Raw genomic sequence first — 21,233 nt, 5'->3', positions numbered from 1 at the left:
CATGTCAGTTTCGGCAAAGGCAAATCAGTGCTTCAACCAGGGTCAATGGCTCAGTGTCAATATCTGGGATGAAAAGTCAGACATTCAGAGGCGGCAGCAGCAGCAGCCAGATCAGCCTTGATGAGAGGCAACCCTGTACTATGGGCTCCTACGTAACTTCTATCCTTGTCCCTGTGCTGTTGGGCTTATCCATGGCCTTGATCTCCATCGTAATGGCTACTCCATGAGTGGGCTTGTTGTTCAATCACTGATTTGGATAAAGACATCCATGGACTAGTACTTTTGTCCACCTGATCGATGTTCTTTGATGAGCATGGAAATGAGACACTGTGGGAAGCAGAATGCTAAGGGACCCACCCCTCAAGAGCCCTGGCCCCTGTGTACACACACTGTAATCCAGTTATACAATCAAACACTAATATGGGTACTGCGGTGAAGGGATTCTGCAGGTGGAATTAAGGTCCCAAATGAGATGACCTTCCAATAGGGAGGTTATCCAGATAGGCCTGACTTCATCATCTGTCCTTTGAAGGCAGAATCTTCTCCAGCGGGCCACAAAAAGAGGACTTTAGATATGCTTCTGCTGGCCTGGAAGAAAACAACACCTAGGCTGTGAACTGCCTGCGGGGCCGTGTGGTAAGGAGCGGAGCAGTGTACCTGCTTGACATGCCAGGTCCTACAACCCCAAGGAAATGAATTCTACCAACAACCGGTGAGCTTGGAAGAGAACCCCAAGGACCAGATGAAAATCATAGCCCAGCTGATACCTTGCTTTCAACCCAGAGCGGAGAACGCAGCCACACCATGCTCAGACTTCCAATTTACAAAAGTGACAAGATCATACATTTGTGTGGTCTTAAGCTACTAAGTTTTTGGTACTTTGTTACACAGTCATAGAAAACTAATACAAACACAAAGATCTTCATAATTTTTGCCTACTGCCATCAGTTCTTTTACACGTCTTTTCCTTGGATATTCTTGCCTCCGCCCAGTCCTCCAATCCTGCTCTTTCCACGCCACTTATAAGCTAGGCAAGTCATGCAGCGCTCCATAGATTTTCTTTCAGTGTGAATTCTTGGATAGAGAATGTTTGAATTCTACATTTTCATATATTCAAAATACTGATACAGATTCAGCAAAACAGGTGAAAGCTTTGCTGGTTGCAACGTTGGTTACACTCTTGTGAGTGCTCCCCTATGAGATCCCAGATATATAGAAGACTTTCTCATTTTTAAAATGTTCATTGGGGGTATTTCCCAGTGTGTTTTCTAATGTTGAATGGGAAAAACAGTAGGAAGAATAGGGGACTATACACTTTAGGTGTTCCTGAAAGATTCAGATTTTGGAATCAGTCGTCTTTTGATGGACATTTCATAGTCTGTAGTCTTCGCTTTTCATTTACAGTCTTAGGTGAAATCAATATGCACCTTTCCTCCTTGTGTTAATGGTTCCTAGCAATCAACAAATCTGAGTAAAGAAAGCAGCCGCTCACCTAAGGCACCAACTGGGTGGCGGCCGCGGTGCCTTATGGGGAATGTAGTCCGAAAGGCGACGATCGACCCTGGGGAAACCTGGGAAGGGCGGCTGGAGGCCTCTTCTGCGCATGTGCCTTCCGGCTCCCTACCTGGGCGCTCTCTCCGGCTTTCCAGGTTCTTCATGAGGCGAGTCCTGCAGCTTCCAGACCTTTCGTTCCATGGTCACCTGGACCTGGCGAACTGGGAGCGAAGCGGGTGCACTCACAAGGGCTGGCGGGGCGCTCCGAGCCCTCTGGGGCTGGAAGCGAAGGGGCTGGCGGAGCGGCCTCGGTCGGCCAGAAAGCACGCGCGCTCTCCCGGCGTCCCTCTCTAGGGACGTCTGGAGGCTGGTTTCTGATGCTCCGAGAGAGAGGCAGCGAGGGCAGAGCTCCCGACCTGCAGGCCTCGTGGCGGGCGCTCCCTGCAGCCCTTCTTTGCCTGAAGAAGGTGCTCTGTGAAGGAGAAAGGTTTGTACGTCCAAATGCATCTAAAATCTGCTCCCAAAAGTTCTGCTGAGGCACTTGTGAGGCAGCCTGTCGGTCTGGGTCGAAGAGGACTGGAGGACGGCGGGGAAGGGAACGAATAGTTATTACAGAAACAAGTATTAGATTTATCATATTAGTTATTTAATGCTAAGCATGTATTAGAAGAAAGGATGTGGCCTGCATTTGAAGGGAATGGCCAGGGTGCAGGTTTGACTAGGAAAGATTTGGGGGCGGGGCTGGGGGGTGATGTCTACAGCGTTGCACAAGGTTTGAAGGGCAGGATGTTTGGGTTCAGATCAGGCCCTGCCACAAACAGCCCAGCATCCCAGGGCGTGTTATGTAGACGAATCCTCTTTTCTCATCTGTAAAAGGAGCACAGGAATGCTCTTTGCCGCATAGGGTTGTTCTGAGGCAAAACGAGATGGCTCTTGTGAAGAGCAAGCCCAGAGGATAATACACCCTCGATATGTATTCCTTGCTGTCAGTGTTGGATTTTTAAATATCCTCCTCAATCCTCCCAAGCAGGCTGTGAGGTCAGCATTGCCACCCCTGTTGGAGCACATTATAAAACCTCATTTAGAGAGAGCTGAAGTGATTTATTCTCTGGTGAATGAGCTGATTGCAAAATAAGGTCTGTTTTATTCCCAGTCTCATGATCTTTGTAATATACATTCCCCTCTGCCTACACCCAAGCGGGTTTTCTCTGGCATGAAGACTTGCCCTGTGTGTGCCCTAGAAAGCAGTTATTCTTTGTATTTTGATCATCAAACCACTGGACCTGTTTTCCTTGGGTCACAAGGCATAATCAAGGCTTCTAGGGCTTTCTGCCTTCTGCGATATTGTCTCACTCCTGGGTAGACTTGATTGGATTTTAGAAAAGGTCAGGCTCACCTTGGACTCCCAAGTGCAGATTCCAGCTAATGGAAACGGGGCTGCTAGGCCCAGGTGACGTGATGCCATCCTAGGGAAGGAAAAAGCAGAAGGTTCCAAGAACAGAAACACACCCTGGAAGAACATACTCCTGAACTGAAACCTCTCCCTAGGCCATTAAGGCCAAGACAGAATTCTTGAAAGGAACATATTCAAGAGTTACTGGGCCAGAATGTTCCTCTCCAGGGTGAGCAAAATCTAGATGGCCACACCTTCTTCAAAGAACATTGATTATTGTGATTCAGCAAAACCTCTGTTCGACTTTCAGAAGGAAGATGGGAGTTGCAATGGAAGGGAATGGGCAGGGTGCAAATTTGTCAGGAAAAGACACTTCACTGAAGGATTTGTGAGGCCATGGGTTGGAGGGAAGGGGTGCCAGGCATAGCTAAGGAGATTGTTTCTCATTACCTCTTAAACATGTGCGTATTGTTCCCTACAATCCCCACTCTGTCTTTCTGATTATTCTGAGTTGCTCAAACGATGTCCATCACCACACTTGGATTTACTGAATTTCTCCCTTATCACACAATAGCAGTGAAGAGAAGTTTTTATTTTATTTACTTTAATGATTTTTTTCTCCATTACAGCTGGTTTACAGTGTTCTCTCATTTTTCTACTGTACAGCAAGGTGACCCAGTCACACATACGTATACACGTTCTTTTTTCTCACATTATCATGCTCAATCCTATGTGCCCAGTGCTATATAGCAGGATCTCATTGCTTTATCCCTTCCAAAGGCAATAGTTTGCATCTATTAACCCCAAATTCCCAGTCCAGCCCACTCCCTCCCTCTCCCTTTGGCAACCACAAGTCTGTTCTCCAAGTCCATGATTTCCTTTTTTATGGAAAGGTTCATTTGTGCTGTATATTAGATTCCAGATATAAGTGATATCATATGGCATTTGTCTATCCCTTTCTGACTTCACATAGTATGAGAGTCTCTAATTTCATCCATGTTGCTGCAAATGGCATATTTTGTTCTTTTTTATGGCTGAGTAGTATTCCATTGTGTATATATAGCACAATCTTCTTAATCCATTCATGAAGTTTTTAAAAAGATCTAATTTTGCCTTAAAGTTAGGACTTACACGGTAAATATCTTACCCAGTCATGCAGTTTACCAGTGACGAACCAAGAATTGAATTCAGGTCTCTTGACTGCCCAAGTCTGGGTTCTGTGCTTTAACACATTTAAGTTAAAAACAACTTTCTTAGCCGAAGATCCTCTTGTGAAAATGCAACTAAGGGAGACCAAACAAAAAGATAAATACTTTAAAGCACTTGATTCTTTCTTTCTGAGCTTCTGGATTCTCTGATCTCAAGTGGCTAAAAAAATATTAGTAGGAAAAAACAGGTAAATGATATATCAATATTTTTCTGGGCCAATAAATATTTTAATCCTAATGTCAATTTTGGTGCTGGAATAGTGTTCCAGACTTTGTATATACTAAATTTTATTGACCCAATCTCCTATTATTGGACTCATGGGTTATTTTTAATTTTTTCAAAATCATGAATTGGTAGTAATTCCATAGAAACCACTGTTTACATTCTCTCAGTGTAAAAAGTTCTGTGTGATCATTTCAGAATTGTAAGTTCTGACAAGTGGATATTCCCTCAATACGTGTTTCCTGTACCAGGTTGGTCAAAGGGCCAGTTTCTTGGCGGATGATTCTAAGAGCTGCTGTGTTAGCCAGACCTCTTGTGATTCCTTTCCTCTTTCTTTCTTAACTCAGCCCTGGTGTCACCAGCCTTGGCCCTTTCTCAAGACCATCTGAAAAATGAACAAATCCCAGGTAAGTTGTTTAGGGATTTACCTCCCACATTTTACAGTGGATCATTGAGAGGTTTAGCATTCAGATGTAATAGTAGAAGTCTGGAAGACTCAGCACTGGAGAAAAGAGTATCAAATCAACCCTGGAAAAGTTGGCTTAGTTATAGAGAAATCAGATGTTATACCTAGACTTATTAAAGTTGTGCCAGACAGGCCCAGACAATATGAGATAAGCCTCACATTGGTTATTAGTAAAGTTTTCTTTCCTTCTTTCTTTCAGCCGCACCCATGGCACATGGAGGTTCCCAGGCTAGGGGTCTAATTGGAGCTATAGCCACTGGCCTACACCACAGCCACAGCAACCCCAGATCCGAGCCTCATCTGCGACCTACACCACAGCTCAAAGCAACGCCGGATCCTTAACCCACTGTGCCAGGCCAGGGATTAAACCTGCGTCCTCATGGTTCCTAGTCAGATTCATTTCTACTGAGCCACAACGGGAACTCCATAGTTTTCCTTATCTATTATTCTTTCCAGTTCCATTTGTATGTGGAAAGAGTCAAAATCCCTAAGGTTCCACTCCAAACCAAATAACGATATACCTTTTATGGACACAATATTGTATTCCAGGAAAATTTCAAAGAACATTGTAAAGATATGTAAAAATACTTTGTGTTCAAATGTCTGCTGGTCATGGGCTTGGGTCATCATAAACAGAGTTTTCATCTCTGTGACTATGGAGGATGTTAGAAAGTTGTACAAGAGGAGTTTCTGTCTTGGCACAGTGGTTGGAGAATCTGACTAGGAACCATGAGGTTGTGGGTTCGATCCCTGGCCTTGCTCAGTGGGTTAAGGATCCAGTGTTGCCATGAGCTGTGGTGTAGGTCACAGATGCGGCTCGGATCCCTCGTTGCTGTGGCCCTGGTGTAAGCCCGTGGCTACAGCTCTGATTAGACCTCTAGCCTGGGAACCTCCATATGCTGCTGGTGCGGCCCTAAAAAAGACAAAAAAAAAAAAAAAAGAAAGTTGTACAAGACCTGGGGCATTTCCCTTTTGAATGGGACTCTCCTGCATGTTGTTGCCAGCCCACTGCCATCTCTTGTTCCCTCCCTTCCACAAAATGCCACCAGCATCTCACAGCCAACAGTGTCTCCACAGACATGCGGCATGGTGGAAGGTGTCATGAGAACCACTGTAGAGCAATGATAATTTGCATTTAGCTTCCTGAACGCACCCTGGCTTGTACACACCCCTTCTTTCCCCCCTTCGGATGGTCCCCTATCTTCACATTGATCTTCCACATCACGGAACCCGTTCCTGCCCCTGTACCTTCTTTGTCTGATGGGCTGTGTGCTCACATAGCCTTGCAGGCTGTCTCCACCTTTGCACTGCTTGTAGAGCCTGGGCATTCCTGATGTGCCTTCCTCCCAGGGTCAATGTCAGCCTTTTAAGCTGTAAGTGCACACTACTCATCCTTCGGTCCATATGCTCTCGGCCAACCCTGCTCCTGGTGATGTTCCTCGTTCTTTTACAGGTGGTCTTGTTCTCTATGAACCTGGGAGCTATTCTGCTCTGGATGGGTGACCATCCCACTTACTGAGTCACTTACAGTTGACCTGAGTCATCAAGAGAACTGGGCTTCCTTTTCTTTTGTTGCAAACACCATTCAATCTCTTACAAAATGAACACACTTCACTGCTTCTATATTGGACCTTCCACCATCACATGCTACAGAGTCTGCCTTGGTGAGTACACCAGGACCCCTGGTGAAGGCTCTCCACCTGTGTGGCTCTCTCTCCCTGGCCTTTTGCTTCTGACATTTTTACCAGTCATACTTTCTAGACAGGATGACCTTAGATGCCCAGTGTTATGCATAAAATGATAAGACCCTGCTTACCTTTAGGAAGCATATGACTTCTTTGGAGGAAGGAATCCATGGAGGAAATAATTTGGATAATGTGACAACTTCTAGTTAAAGTATAGGAAAGAGTCGAAAAGGGGAGTGGTTAAATTACCGGATAAGGTATATCTGTATGAAGGTGTATAGCAGGTCTAAGAAAAAAACTGATGTAAAGTGTACAGCAGTCTGGAGGCTGTATGTACTATGTGAGTATCTGCAGAGTTGGAGAAGGTGCTCCATTTCTTTCTGCTTTCTTTTGAAATAATTTTAGGCTTCCTAAAGAATTAGAAAAATCTAAAGAATGAAGTATTGCCATTTGCAGCAACGTGGATGGAACTAGAGATTATCATACTAAGGGAAGTAAGTCAGAAAGAGAAAGTAAATACCATATGATATCACTTATATGTAGAATCTAAAATACGGCACCTATCTACAGAACAGAAACAAACCCACAACCTAGAAAACAGGCTTGTGGTTGCCGAGGGGGAGGCAGTGGGATGGACTGGGAGTTTGGGGTTAGTAGATTACATTTAGAATGGATAGTAAGATCCTACTGTATAGTGCAGGGAACTATATCCAGTCTCTTGGGATAGACCATGATGGAAGATAATATAAGAAAGGGAATGTGTGTGTGTGTGTATGTGTATGTATATATGAATGAATGGGTCACTTTGCTGTACAGCAGAAATTGGCACAACCTTATAAATCGGCTATATTCTTTTTTTTTTTTTTTTTTTTTTTTTGTCTTTTTGTCCTTTTTAGGGCTGTGCCTGCAGCATATGGAGGTTCCCAGGCTAGGGGCTTGATCGGAGCTGTAGCCGCCGGCTTATGCCATAGCCACAGTAACTCGGGATCCGAGCCATGTCTGTGACCTCAACCACAACTCACGGCAACGCCAGATCCCCAACCCATTGTGCAAGGCCAGGAATCGAACTCACAACTTCATGGTTCCTAGTCGGATTTGTTAACCACTGCACCATGACAGGAACTCTGTAAATCAGCTATATTCTAATAAAAAATTTTAAAAATCAAAAATAAAAATCATACACAAGGTAGGCTCATACCCTTCGCCTCACTTCCCCCAATCTTTGAAAACCACAGTACAGTGATCAAAACCAGGCAGTTAACATTAATATGATGCTGTTAATCTTATTCCAAAGGGTTTTTTTTCTAATTTTTTTTGTTTTTGTTTTCCTCCAAATCAATAGATCTTTGCATTTGATAGTTCCTTAATCCAGAGGAGCTGGGCCTGAAGTCCGGTCCCCTGCAACAAAACATTTATAAAGAATTCTCGGGGGAGAGGACAAGATGGCGGAGGAGTAGGAGGACACGCTCGCCCTCTCCCACAAACACAACAAAAAAAGCACATCTACAGAATAAATGACTACACAGAACAGCAACCAATCACTGGCAGAGGAACTTAAACTCCAATAACGGCAAGAAATTCGTGACATTATTGGGCAGAACGGGAGAAAAGAGGAGAGTGAGAGAAGGTGAATCCGAGCGGGACGGGCGCTCCCGAAAGGGAACTGCGGAGGAGAAAGGGATCCCGCACCCTGGAAAGTCACCTACCGGGCGAAAGATCAAACGAACCGGAGGAATCTCCAGATGCAGAGAAGAGTGTAGCAGTAAGTTGGAGTACGGAAAAGCTGATCAAGAACCCAACGGACCATCTGAACTACGGGCACAGTCACCAAAAATTGAGACGCCTGGGTGGGGGCTGGGCACTGAGTCCTCGGCTCCAGAGGTTAGTCCCCGGGAAAGGGCCGTGGGACGATTGGGTGGGGGCTGGGCACCGAGACCTCGCCTCCGAAGGTTAGTCCCCGAGAGGGGGCCGGGGGACGCCTGGGTGGGGGCTGAACACCGAGACCTCGCCTCCGAAGGTTAATCCCTGAGAAAGGGCCGGGGGACGCCTGGGAGGGGGGCTGGGCACCGAGACCTCGCTGCAGAAGGTTAGTCCCCGAGAAAGGGCTGGGGGGGGGCGCCGCCTGGGTGGGGGCTGGGCACCGAGACTTCGGCTCCAGAGATTAGTCCCCGGGCTAGGGGGGCGGGGCAGAGCGGAAACTGCTTGGGAGGTCTAGAAATCATTTGACGGGGCGGAGACTGCCTGGGAGACTAGAAAACAAAGCTGTCACAGAGGAAGGGAGCAATACTCCAGGGGCGGGGAAGTGGAAAGCCACATCAGAGGGAACCTGGGAGAAGAGCCTGGTCTGCGCCCGTGCTGGGGAGGGGAGAAAAGAAGGGGTGGGTCCCCACAGAATACTTCCCACGCCACAGCAAGCGTACAGGCCCGCTAGCTAGCTGAAAGCTGTGCTTCCCAGTGCATCCCCTCCCCCCACCCCCGCCACGCCCTACGCTCTCACGGACCTGGGGCTGCCTGCCATCCAGGAGGGCTGGCCTCAACAATTGCCTGAAGCCTACCACCGCAGGGGCTGTCCATGCACAGGCCTGCTTGCCCTTTGGTGGGGCTACACTTCTGCAGAGCAGCACCAAACACCACCAGCCCCCGAGAAAAGGCCTGCAGCCCAGAAAAGCTAGAACAAGCTCAGCCAGGCTGTGAATAGATCGGCCTAATTCTCGGACGGTTTTTCTGAGTCGGGTTGCCCTGGGGAGGAGCCTCTTCAGTTTCCAACGGCCCTGCTACCCGCCCAAGCCCCCAGGGGGTGCCCCACTCCCGTGAAATAACTGCTCAGCACCACCAGCCCCCTGAAAGAGCCCCTGCAGCCCAGAAAAGCTGCAACAAGCTCGGCCAGACTGTGAAAAGATCCGCCTACATTCTCAGGCTGTCCTTCTGAGTTGGGCTACCCTAGGGAAGAGCCTCTTAGGTTCTCAGTGACCCAGATAGCTGCTCCAGCCCCAAGGGGGTGATGCACCCCTGAAGAGCAGCTGCCCAACACCGCCAACCCCCTGCAAGAACCCCACAGCCTAAAAACACAAGAGCAAGCTCTGCATGACCAAGTGAAATCTGCTACCATCGTGGGGTGGACCTCCCAGTCCTGTCTGCCCTCAGGAAGTCCTCCTTTGCTTCAAAGAAACACTGTTAGCCCCATCAACACTCCAGAAAAGCCACACTGCCTCAAAAAAGATTGACCAACAACGCCAGCCCTCAGGAAATATTCCACGGCAGTGACAAGGCAAACACTGCCCGATAACGGAGAGTACAACTCCCTCAGGAGAAAGAAAACAACAAGCAAGATGAAGAAGCTGAGAAACCACCCCCAGTCAAACCAACAGGAGAACTCACCTAAAACAGTCAACAATGAAACAGATCTCTGCAGTCAGACAGACCTGGAGTTCAAAAGAGAAATAGTGAAAATACTGAAGGAATTAAGAGAAGATATGAACAGTAATGCAGATACCCTCAGAAAGGAACTAGAAAATATAAGGAGGAGCCAAGAAAAACTAGAACATTCATTTGCAGAGATGCAAACTGAACCAGGGGCAGTAAAAACCAGAATGAATAATGCAGAACGAATCAGTGATATGGAAGATAGAATAATGGAAATCACTCAATCTGGTCAACAGACAGAAAACCAAATCAAAAAACTGGAAAGCAATATAAGAGACCTATGGGATAATATAAAGCGGGCCAATCTACGCATAATAGGAATTCCAGAAGGAGTAGAAAAAGATAAGGAAATGGAAAATATATTTGAAGAAATTATCGATGGAAACTTCCCAAATCTAAAGGATACTGGATTCAAGATACAAGAAGCACAGAGGGCCCCAAACAAACTGAACCCAAACAGACCCACACCAAGACACATCATAATAAAAATGGCAAAAGTTAGTGATAAAGAGAGGATCCTAAAGGCAGCAAGAGAAAAACAGAATGTTACCTACAAGGGAACCCCCATAAGAATATCAGCTGATTTCTCTACAGAAACACTACAGGCCAGGAGGGAATGGCAAGAGATATTTAAAGTGCTAAAAGGAAAAAATATGCAACCTAGAATACTCTATCCAGCAAGAATATCATTTAAAATAGAAGGGGAAATAAAAATTTTTCCCAACAAACAAAAACTTAAAGAATACAGCAACACAAAACCCAGGTTAAAGGAAATATTGAAAGGGCTTCTCTAAACCAAAAAGAAAGGAAGGAAAGGGAAGAAAAAAGAAAAGAAAAAAAAAAAGAAGAAGAGGAAGAACTAGGACTGAGGAAACTGCAATCAGAGAGCAGTCACTCAAATAAGCCAGCATACAGATTTAATCATGAACATGCTTCAAACAAAATAAAATTAAAAAGAAAAAAATAAAAAAGAGTCATCAAAACCATAAAATGTGGGCAAGGGATGTCAGGAGGTAAATAACCCTTTTTGTTTATATGTATGTCTCTCTTCTTAATTTTAATATAGTAATGAAGTGTTTGAACTTACAAGACCATCAGGCTAAAACACACAATTATGGGAAGGGGTTAGCATACTTAAAAAACAGGGCAACCACAAGCCAAAACCAAATATTGCATCTGCAAAAAATGAAAAAAAAATACACTCAAGCAGATAATAACAGGAGACCATCCAACCAAAAAAAAAAAGGAAGGAAGAATGGAGAACCATAGAATCAACTGGAACACGAGGTTCAAATGGCAATAAATAATCATCTATCAATTATCACCTTAAATGTCAATGGACTGAATGCCCCAATCAAAAGACACAGAGTGGCTGAGTGGATAAAAAGGCAAAAACCTTCAATATGCTGCCTACAAGAAACTCACCTTAGGACAAAAGATACATATAGATTGAAAGTGAAAGGGTGGGGAAAAATATTTGACGCCAATAGACATGACAGAAAAGCAGGAGTCGCAACGCTCATATCAGACAAAATAGACTTTAAAACAAAAGACATAAAGAAAGACAAAGAAGGACACTATTTAATGATTAAGGGATCCATCCAAGGAGAGGATGTTACTATCATCAACATATATGCCCCAAATATAGGAGCACCCAGATACATACAACAAATATTAACAGACATAGAGGGAGATATTGATGAGAAGACAATCATAGTAGGAGACCTAAATACCCCCCTCACATCAATGGACAGATCCTCTAGACAGAAAACCAATAAAGCAACAGAGATCCTAAAGGAAACAATAGAAAAGTTAGACTTAATTGATGTCTTCAGGACACTACATCCAAAAAAATCAGAATACACATTCTTCTCAAATGCTCATGGAACATTCTCAAGAATCGACCACATATTGGGACACAAAGCGAATCTCAATAAATTTAGGAGCGTAGAAATTATCTCAAGTATCTTCTCTGACCACAATGCCATGAAATTAGAAATCAACCATGGGAAAAGGAAAGAAAAAATCTACTACATGGAGACTAAACAACATGCTACTAAAAAAACCAATGGGTCAATGAGGAAATCAAGAAGGAAATTAAAAACTACCTTGAAACAAATGATAATGAAGACACAACCTCTCAAAATCTATGGGATGCTGCGAAAGCAGTGCTCAGAGGGAAATTTATAGCAATCCAGGCCTTTCTCAAAAAAGAAGAAAGATCCCAAATTGACAACTTAAACCTCCACCTAAACGAATTAGAAAAAGAACAAAGAAGTCCTAAAGTCAGCAGAAGGAAGGAAATTATAAAGATCAAAGAAGAAATCAATAAAATAGAGACTCAAAAAACAATAGAGAAAATTAATAAAACCAAGAGCTGGTTCTTTGAAAAGGTGAACAAAATTGACAAACCCCTGGCCAGACTCACTAAAAAGAGGAGAGAAAGAACCCAAATAACCAAAATTATAAATGAAAAAGGAGAAATCACAACAGATACAGCAGAAATACAAAAAACCATAAGAGAATACTATGAACAACTGTATGGCAACAAGTTTGACAATCTGGAAGAAATGGACAATTTTCTAGAATCTCACAGCCTGCCAAAACTGAATCAAGCAGAAACAGACCAACTGAACAGACCGATCACTAGAAATGAAATTGAAGAGGTCATAAAATCACTCCCTACAAATAAAAGTCCAGGACCAGATGGCTTCACAGGTGAATTCTATCAAACATATAAAGAGGAATTGGTGCCCATCCTCCTTAAACTCTTTCAAAAGGTTGAAGAAGAAGGAATACTCCCAAAGACATTCTATGAGGCCACCATCACCCTCATTCCAAAACCAGACAGAGATACCACCAAAAAAGAAAACTATCGCCCAATATCATTGATGAATATAGATGCAAAAATTCTCAACAAAATCTTAGCCAACCGAATCCAACAACATATCAAAAAAATTATACACCATGACCAGGTTGGGTTCATCCCAGGTTCACAAGGATGGTTCAACATACGCAAATCAATCAACATCATACACCACATTAACAAAAAAAAAGTCAAAAATCATATGATCATCTCAATAGACGCAGAAAAAGCATTTGACAAAGTTCAACATCCATTCATGATCAAGACCCTCGCCAAAGTGGGTATAGAAGGAACATTCCTGAATATAATCAAAGCCATTTATGATAAACCCACAGCAAATATAATCCTCAATGGGGAAAAATTGAAAGCCTTCTCACTCAAATCTGGAACAAGACAGGGATGCCCACTCTCACCACTGCTCTTCAACATAGTTTTGGAAGTCCTAGCCACAGCAATTAGACAAACAAAAGAAATAAAGGGCATCCATATAGGAAGAGAAGAGATAAAACTGTCACTGTATGCAGATGACATGATACTATACATAGAAAACCCTAAGGACTCAACCCCAAAACTCCTTGAACTGATTAATAAATTCAGCAAAGTGGCAGGATATAAGATGAACATTCAGAAGTCAGTTGCATTTCTGTATACCAGCAATGAAACATTAGAAAAGGAATACAAAAATACGATACCTTTTAAAATTGTACCTCACAAAATCAAATACCTCGGAATACACCTGACCAAAGAGGTAAAGGACCTATATGCCGAGAACTATAAAACTTTAATCAAAGAAATCAAAGAAGATGTAAAGAAATGGAAAGATATTCCATGTGCCTGGATTGGAAAAATCAATATTGTGAAAATGGCCATCCTACCCAAAGCAATCTACAGATTCAATGCAATCCCTATCAAATTACCCATGACATTTTTCTCAGAACTAGAACAAACAATCCAAACATTTATATGGAACCACAAAAGACCCAGAATCGCCAAAGCAATCCTGAGAAACAAAAACCAAGCAGGAGGCATAACTCTCCCAGACTTCAAGAAATACTACAAAGCCACAGTAATCAAAACAGTGTGGTACTGGTACCAAAACAGACAGACAGACCAATGGAACAGAATAGAGAATCCGGAAATAAACCCTGACACCTATGGTCAATTAATCTTTGACAAGGGAGGCAAGAACATCAAATGGGAAAAGGAAAGTCTATTCAGCAAGCATTGCTGGGAAACCTGGACAGCTGCATGCAAAGCAATGAAACTAGAACACACCCTCACACCATGCACAAAAATAAACTCCAAATGGCTAAAGACTTAAATATACAACAGGACACCATCAAACTCCTAGAAGAAAACATAGGCAAAACACTCTCTGACATCAACATCATGAATATTTTCTCAGGTCAGTCTCCCAAAGCAATAGAAATTAGAGCAAAAATAAACCCATGGGACCTCATCAAACTGAAAAGTTTTTGCACAGCAAAGGAAACCAAAAAGAAAACAAAAAGACAACTTACAGAATGGGAGAAAATAGTTTCAAATGATGCAACTGACAAGGGCTTAATCTCTAGAATATATAAGCAACTTATACAACTCAACAGCAAAAAAACCAATCAATCAATGGAAAAATGGGCAAAAGACCTGAATAGACATTTCTCCAAAGAAGATACACAGATGGCCAACAAACACATGAAAAAATGCTCAACATCGCTGATTATAAGAGAAATGCAAATCAAAACTACCATGAGATACCACCTCACACCAGTCAGAATGGCCATCATTAATAAATCGACAAATAACAAGTGCTGGAGGGGCTGTGGAGAAAAGGGAACCCTCCTGCACTGCTGGTGGGAATGTAAACTGGTACAGCCACTATGGAGAACAGTTTGGAGATACCTTAGAAATCTATACATAGAACTTCCATATGACCCTGCAATCCCACTCTTGGGCATCTATCCGGACAAAGCTCTACTTAAAAGAGACACATGCACCCGCATGTTCATTGCAGCACTATTCACAATAGCCAGGACGTGGAAACAACCCAAATGTCCATCGACAGATGATTGGATTCAGAAGATGTGGTATATGTACACAATGGAATACTACTCAGCCATAAAAAAGGATGACATCATGCCATTTGCAGCAACATGGATGGAACTAGAGAATCTCATACTGAGTGAAATGAGCCAGAAAGACAAAGACAAATACCATATGATATCACTTATAACTGGAATTAATATCCAGCACAAATGAACATCTCCTCAGAAAAGAAAATCATGGACTTGGAGAAGAGACTTGTGGTTGCCTGATGGGAGGGGGAGGGAGTGGGAGGGATCGGGAACTTGGGCTTATCAGACACAACCTAGAATAGATTTACAAGGAGATCCTGCTGAATAGCATTGAGAACTATGTCTAGATACTCATGTCGCAACAGAAGAAAGGGTGGGGGAAAAAACTGTAACTGCAATGTATACATGTAAGGATAACCTGACCCCCTTGCTGTACAGTGGGAAAATAAAAAAAATAAAAAAAAAAAGAATCCTCATTTTGTAGCAAATGTGTCACAGCTCACAAGTTATTGTTAATTGTACTCCTTCCTAGAAGTTGATGATGCCTTAGAGAAGGACAAGGAAATCCAAAGCAAACATTTGAGGTAAATGTTATTCTTCAACAGCAAAACTCTGATTACAGAGAGAGCTAATGTATTTGGGAAAACGTTTAATCTGGGCATGAATATCGTTCCCTCAAGAAAAACACCCTGTATATGTCCACATGGAAACAGTTTGAGAACTAATTCAGAAATAACTGTTGCAAAGAAAAGCTATTTTTAAAAGGTTCCTGATGAATATAGTGAATGTGGGGAAACACTGCTCTCTTCTAAGCGTGAGAAAATTCATTCCAGAATGAAAGCATGCAAATACAACCCAGCTAGGAAATCCAGAAGTCAAAATGAAGATCACATTCTGCACCAGAACATTCAGACTTTGAAACAACCTTTTGATTATAATAAATGTGTGAAAACGTTCGGAGGGCAGACCTCTTCACACAGAAGAGGGTGTATTCTGAAAGGAAACCATGTGAATGTAATGAATGTAGGAAAACCTTTCTAAGAAGTCCATCCTCATTGTACACCAGAGAACTCATACAGGGGAGAAATTATGCTTGTAATGACTGTAGGAAAACTTTACATGTAAAGACAAACCTTACTAGACACCAAAGAATTCACATTGGACAGCAACCCGATGAATACATCAAATGTGGTAAAACCTTCAAATGAGGTTTGAATGAGACAAATGAGTCCTCGTCGTACATCAGAAAATTCGCAGAGAGGAGAAATCCTATGAGTGTCACAAATGTGGGAAGACCTTTTTCCGAAAGTCAGCCCTCACTGGACATTTCTGGTCACACACACACACATGGAAGAAACCTTATGAATGCAAGGAATGTGGGAACGCCTTCAGCAAGAAACCGTATCTCTCCATTCATCAGAGAACTCACAGAGGAGAGAAGCCAAATGAATGTAGAGAATGTGGGAAACCTTCTGTCAGTCAGCCCTTTCTGCGCATCGGAGAATTCACACAGGGGAGAAACGGTGTGAATTCGGTGTGAATGCGGTGACTGTGCGAAAACCTTTTCTTGTCAGTCAGCCCTCGTTGTTCATCAGAGTTCTCACACAGGAGTGAAACTCTACAAATGCAGTCAGTGTGGAAAATTTTTATGTACTGAAGCAGCCCTCATGGCACATCAGATAACTCATAGAGGAGTGCCATCTTCCATATGTAACAAATGGGGGAAAAATTTCCACCATAAGTCAGTACTCACTATACTCACAGAACTCACACTGAAGAGAAATGCGGTGTGTTTAATAAATGTGGTAGAACATTTGCTGTGACATCACGCTACAGTGAACATAAGAGAATGCACATGAAGGAGAATCTTTATGAGTGCAATGGAGGTGGACACACCGTCAACCGAAAGTCATACCTTGAGCATTGAAGAACTGTCTGGGAGAGACTGTATGAATGTCATGAGTGTGGGAGGGCCTACTGCCGGAATCTGGCCCTCACTCACCATCAGAGGACACACACAGGAGAGAGCTTGAGAGTGTAATGAATGTGGGAAAACCTGCCCGAAGTTCTTCATGGAGCACCAGCGACCTCACACTGGGAAGAAGGTGTATGTGTGTGCTGAATGTGGGAAATCCTTTTGCCATGAGTCAGCCTTCAGAGCACATTGGAGGATTCATACTGGAGAGAAGCCCTATGCGTGTGACATGTGTGGGAAAACCTACTGTCAGCTGTGGACTCTTACTGAATATCAGAAAATACACACAGGGGAGAAACCCTACAGGTGTAACAGATGCAAGAAAAGATTTCACCACAAATCAAACTTCCTTTTATATCAGAAAACTCACAAGGAGTGAATGCCAAGAAAGCAATGACTGACAAAGCAATGAATCAAGTAATTTACATAGTGCTAAAACCCTACGGATGTGCACAGGGGTGAAATCTTATAAACGCCACTACTGGAGTTCCCATTTGTGGCACTTCGGAAATGAGTCTGGCTAGTATTCATCAGGATGCAGTTCAATCCCTGGCCTCGCTCAGTGGGTTAAGGATTTGGAGTTTACAGTGTGCTGTGGTATAGGTCACAGACACAGCTCGGATCCCACGTTGTTGTGGCTGTGGCGTAGGCTGGCAGCTTTAGTTCCAATTCAGTTCCTAGCCTGGGAACTTCCATATTCCATGGGTGCAGCCCTAAAAAGCCAAAAAAAAAAAAATTCTTAATAAAAAAATAAGTGCCACTACTGTGAGAAACCTTTCTGCCATAAATCAACCGTCACTCTCACATTAGAAAACTCATACAGGAGAGAAACTGTGAAACTGTGTGTTGTTGCCACTGATTCGACCCCACCCTGGGAACTTCCATATGCCACAGATGCAGTCACCAAAAAAAAAAAAAAAAAGGGAAAAAAGAAATAAGTTCGTGTGTTGTAACATTCAGTGCGTGCCATGAAAAAATGTTCAGCAATTCAAACATTATGCCAAGTGGGCCTCTCTTTTAAAGTAATAAAAGAGATAATCTTTAAGTTAAATTAAGCTGTTACATTGTTGCTTAACAGTATGAGATTTGAGGCTCTAACTTTCATTCCACATCAAAATCAGTTGTTCCTATGATAATTGAATAGTTTATATGATTTCCCAATTTATGGCATTTTAAATTCTCAGATTAAAGGAGCTGTGCTTTGTCTTCTACCTCTGTCTCCATAGCCTTCCAGTAATGGACCCCAATCCCTTCATGTGCAGAGGTGGTAATTAAGGGGACTAACCATGGTACTCCATCCTGGTATCACAGCAGATGTACCACAGAGGAGCATTTAATAAAGCTGAGCCGACGAAACCCCTTCCTAAGACCTTTATTAATGGGAGATGGACGCAGGACAGCTGGTATGTGATCCTGAAGCTTCCAGCAGCCAAGTCTAGACAATAGCACAGATAAGCAGATTTGAGCAGCAGAGAGAATTATGAATGGTGTGTGAATCTAGAAAGTGTGTCTCCCTGGTGTTAGTATTCTCTAATTTATCATCTGTTTATCAGTCATTTGATTATGTCAATTAATAGGTTTTCTTTCTTCTTTCTTGGATTTTTTTCTTATAAACATGTTCATAGAAATGTTCTTTAGAATTCACTTACCAAATTCTGAGGTGGGGGGACAAGCTTCGGCAATGCCAATTAGAATTACCTTCTAGGTATAGATGCAGTTAAGCAGGACTGCCATTAAGTTAGTAGGACATGTGTTCCTTTCAAATTCTGATTTCCCTGAGATTTTTCCCTAAACTCATTCTTGGCCTCTCTGCCACCTTATGCAAAAGATGAAGTGTGTTTATTTAGTTGGTACAACTGGCCCATGTATCCATATATACATATGTATAAATATATATGTAAGTATGGGGATGTGTATTACATATAAGAATGTGTACTCACATGTAAATGTACGTGTGTGTGTGTTCACCAGTCCTGCTCTTTTCCTTCACTTCAAAGGTTTGGTTGCTATTGTGAATGCAATTTTATTATCTTTCACTTTAAAACTATATTCTTTGTCTACTTTTATCCCTCAGTTTTAATACTTTTTTTCCTCATGCTTATAAAATTCAGTGTTTGTTATACATGAGACTGGTGGGTTGCTTTGTGTCCTTCAGCTGTTTTTGTGTGTTTAAGGTCTGTATACTAGCTCTCTGTCCAGTTGTGTGTTCTTCTTGCCCACTTGTTTTGGGTGATGTGGCAGAACAGGATTCTGCTCATGACTGCCTTGTTTTCCTTCATTATCATATAGATGGAAAAGCTATGTGTTGGGAGACGTTTTCTCAAATCTGATGAAACATCTAAATCCACAAATCCAAAGAACTCAATGAACCCCAAGCAGGATAAAAACAAAACCACAAGGCACATCAAAATCAAATTTCAAGATGCGTAAAAATCAGAGCCAATTTATTAAGAGTGGCCAAAGAAAAGACATTACATACAGGGTGTATTCATTTTCTAGGGTTGCCACAACAAAGTACCACCAACTGGGTGATTTAGAACAAAACTCCATTGTGTTACAGTTCTGAAGGCTAGAAGTCTGAGAACAAGGTGTTGACAAGGCCAGCTCCCTTTGAAATTTCTAGGGAAAATCTGTTCCAGGCCTCTCCTACCTTCTGGTAGTTCCATGGCTTGTGACAGCATCACCCCAGACTTCACATGACGTTCTCATTGTGTGCATGTCTGTGTCCACATTTCCCCTTTTTATAAAGGTACTAGTCATATTGGATTAGAGATCAACTCTAGTATGACTCCATGTTAACTCATTACATCTGCAACAACCTGTCTCCAAATAAGGTACTAAGGGTTAGGCATTCAACCTGAATTTTTGAGAGACAAGCCAACCTGAAACACAGGGTAATTAGTTATCTATTGCTGTGTAACAAATTACCCCCAAACTTAGCAACTCAAAGACATCAGTAGGAGTTCCCGTTGTGGCTCAGTGGGTTAGAAACCCTACTAGTATCCATGTGGGTTCGACCCCTGGCCTCGTTCAGTGGGTTAAGGATTTGGCGTTGCCACAAGCTATGGTGTAGGTTGCAGATGCTGGCTCAGATGTGGCATTGCTGTGGCTGTGCTGCCGGCTGGCAGCTGCAGCTCCAGTTCACCCCTAGCTTGGAAACTTCCATATGCCACACTTGTGGCCCCCCAGTAAAATAAAGACATCAGTAAACATATGTCATCTTACTCTGTTTCTGTGGTTCAGAAATCTGGAAATAACTCAGCGGTTGTGGGCCAGGGTCATTCATGAGTGTGTAATCAAGATGTTGACCAAAGCTACAGTCATTTAAAGGTTTGACTGAGGCTAAAGGACCTGCTTCCACAATGGCGCTCTCACCTAGCTGGTAGCAGGAGGTCTCAGTTCATCAGATGGACATCTTCATAGTATCCTCACAGCATGGCAGCTGGCATCCCCCAGAGCGAGCGATCTGAGGGACAGAAAGGCAGGAGCCCCCATTTCCCTTGTCACCTAGCACTGAAAGTCATAGCTGTCACAACCCCTGTATTGCATCAGTCACACAGACCAACCTTGATGCCCTGTTGGAGGAGACCACACAAGGGCATGAACACCAGGAGGTGGGAGCTTCTGGGGCCATCTTTGAGGCTAGCTACCTTAGGTAGCTGTAGTAAGAATGAAGTGGTTTCAAGAACTGTGGGAGGAGACACTGTAAACAGTGAATTGAAACAAGTCTTTCAAGGAGTTGTGCTAAAGGTAAAAGAAATGGTGTAGGTAACTCAAGGGAGAAGGGTCCTGGGGAGGTAGAATAGCTGCAGACCTGCCTCCTGACCCACGCCAACAAGGAGAGCCTGCAGAAAAGAACATGTATGAATTATGAAAACCTTTTTTTTTTTTGCTTTTTAGGGCCACACCCACAGCTGGAGTTTCCCAGGCTAGGGGTCAAATTGGAGCTGTAGCCGCTGGCCACAGCCACAGCCACAACAACACAGGATCTGAAGTGCACCTGCAGTCTACACCACAGCTCATGGCAATGCCGGATCCTTAACCCACTGAGCAAGGCCAGGGATCAAACCTGCGTCCTCATGGATGCTAGTCAGATACGTTAACCACTGAGCCACGATGGGAACTCCTAGAAACCTTTCTAACATGAGACAGAATAACAGTGGCTTTGGCCTGAATGTGTCCCCCGCCCCCTCCCCAGATTCCTATATTGAATGTGTGATGATGGGTGGTATTCACCCTTCACCAGAAGAAAGAAAAGTTTCTGCTGAAACTTTTTTTAATTTTTATTTTTTCTGTTATAGCTGGTTTACAGAGTTTCACTTTTCTACTGTACAGCAAGGTGACCCAGTTACACATACATGTACACATTCTATTTTCTCCCATTATCATGCTCCATCATAAGTGACTAGATATAGTTCCCAGTGCAAT

The 21,233-nt window shown here is 43.2% G+C and overlaps 1 long non-coding RNA gene across 4 annotated transcripts in view; it reads left to right on the top strand.

The window, feature by feature from the left end:
- Positions 1 to 1,592: 1,592 nt before the first annotated feature.
- LOC100624414 (uncharacterized) overlaps positions 1,593 to 21,233 on the top strand; it is a 58,718-nt gene continuing 39,077 nt past the window's right edge. For 2 of the 4 annotated variants that reach the window (XR_014832467.1, XR_014832466.1), the window contains exons 1-5: positions 1,593 to 1,981; positions 4,666 to 4,725; positions 6,238 to 6,448; positions 7,812 to 8,350; positions 18,032 to 18,208. This is a non-coding gene — a long non-coding RNA (uncharacterized LOC100624414). Of the gene's footprint in view, positions 1,982 to 4,665; positions 4,726 to 6,237; positions 6,449 to 7,811; positions 11,061 to 18,031; positions 18,931 to 21,233 lie in introns of those variants that run through there. The other 2 variants (XR_014832465.1, XR_014832464.1) reach the window with 2 other exon arrangements.

This window comes from Sus scrofa, chromosome 17 (assembly GCF_054392235.1).
Source record: "Sus scrofa isolate SSC_HxYL_T2T_F1_AM1 chromosome 17, Sscrofa_HxYL_maternal_Yorkshire_Landrace_v2.0, whole genome shotgun sequence".
Classification (NCBI taxonomy): Eukaryota; Metazoa; Chordata; class Mammalia; order Artiodactyla; family Suidae; genus Sus; species Sus scrofa.
The sequence above is the reverse complement of the archived record's forward strand: the minus strand, read 5'-3'. Positions and strand labels throughout refer to the sequence as shown.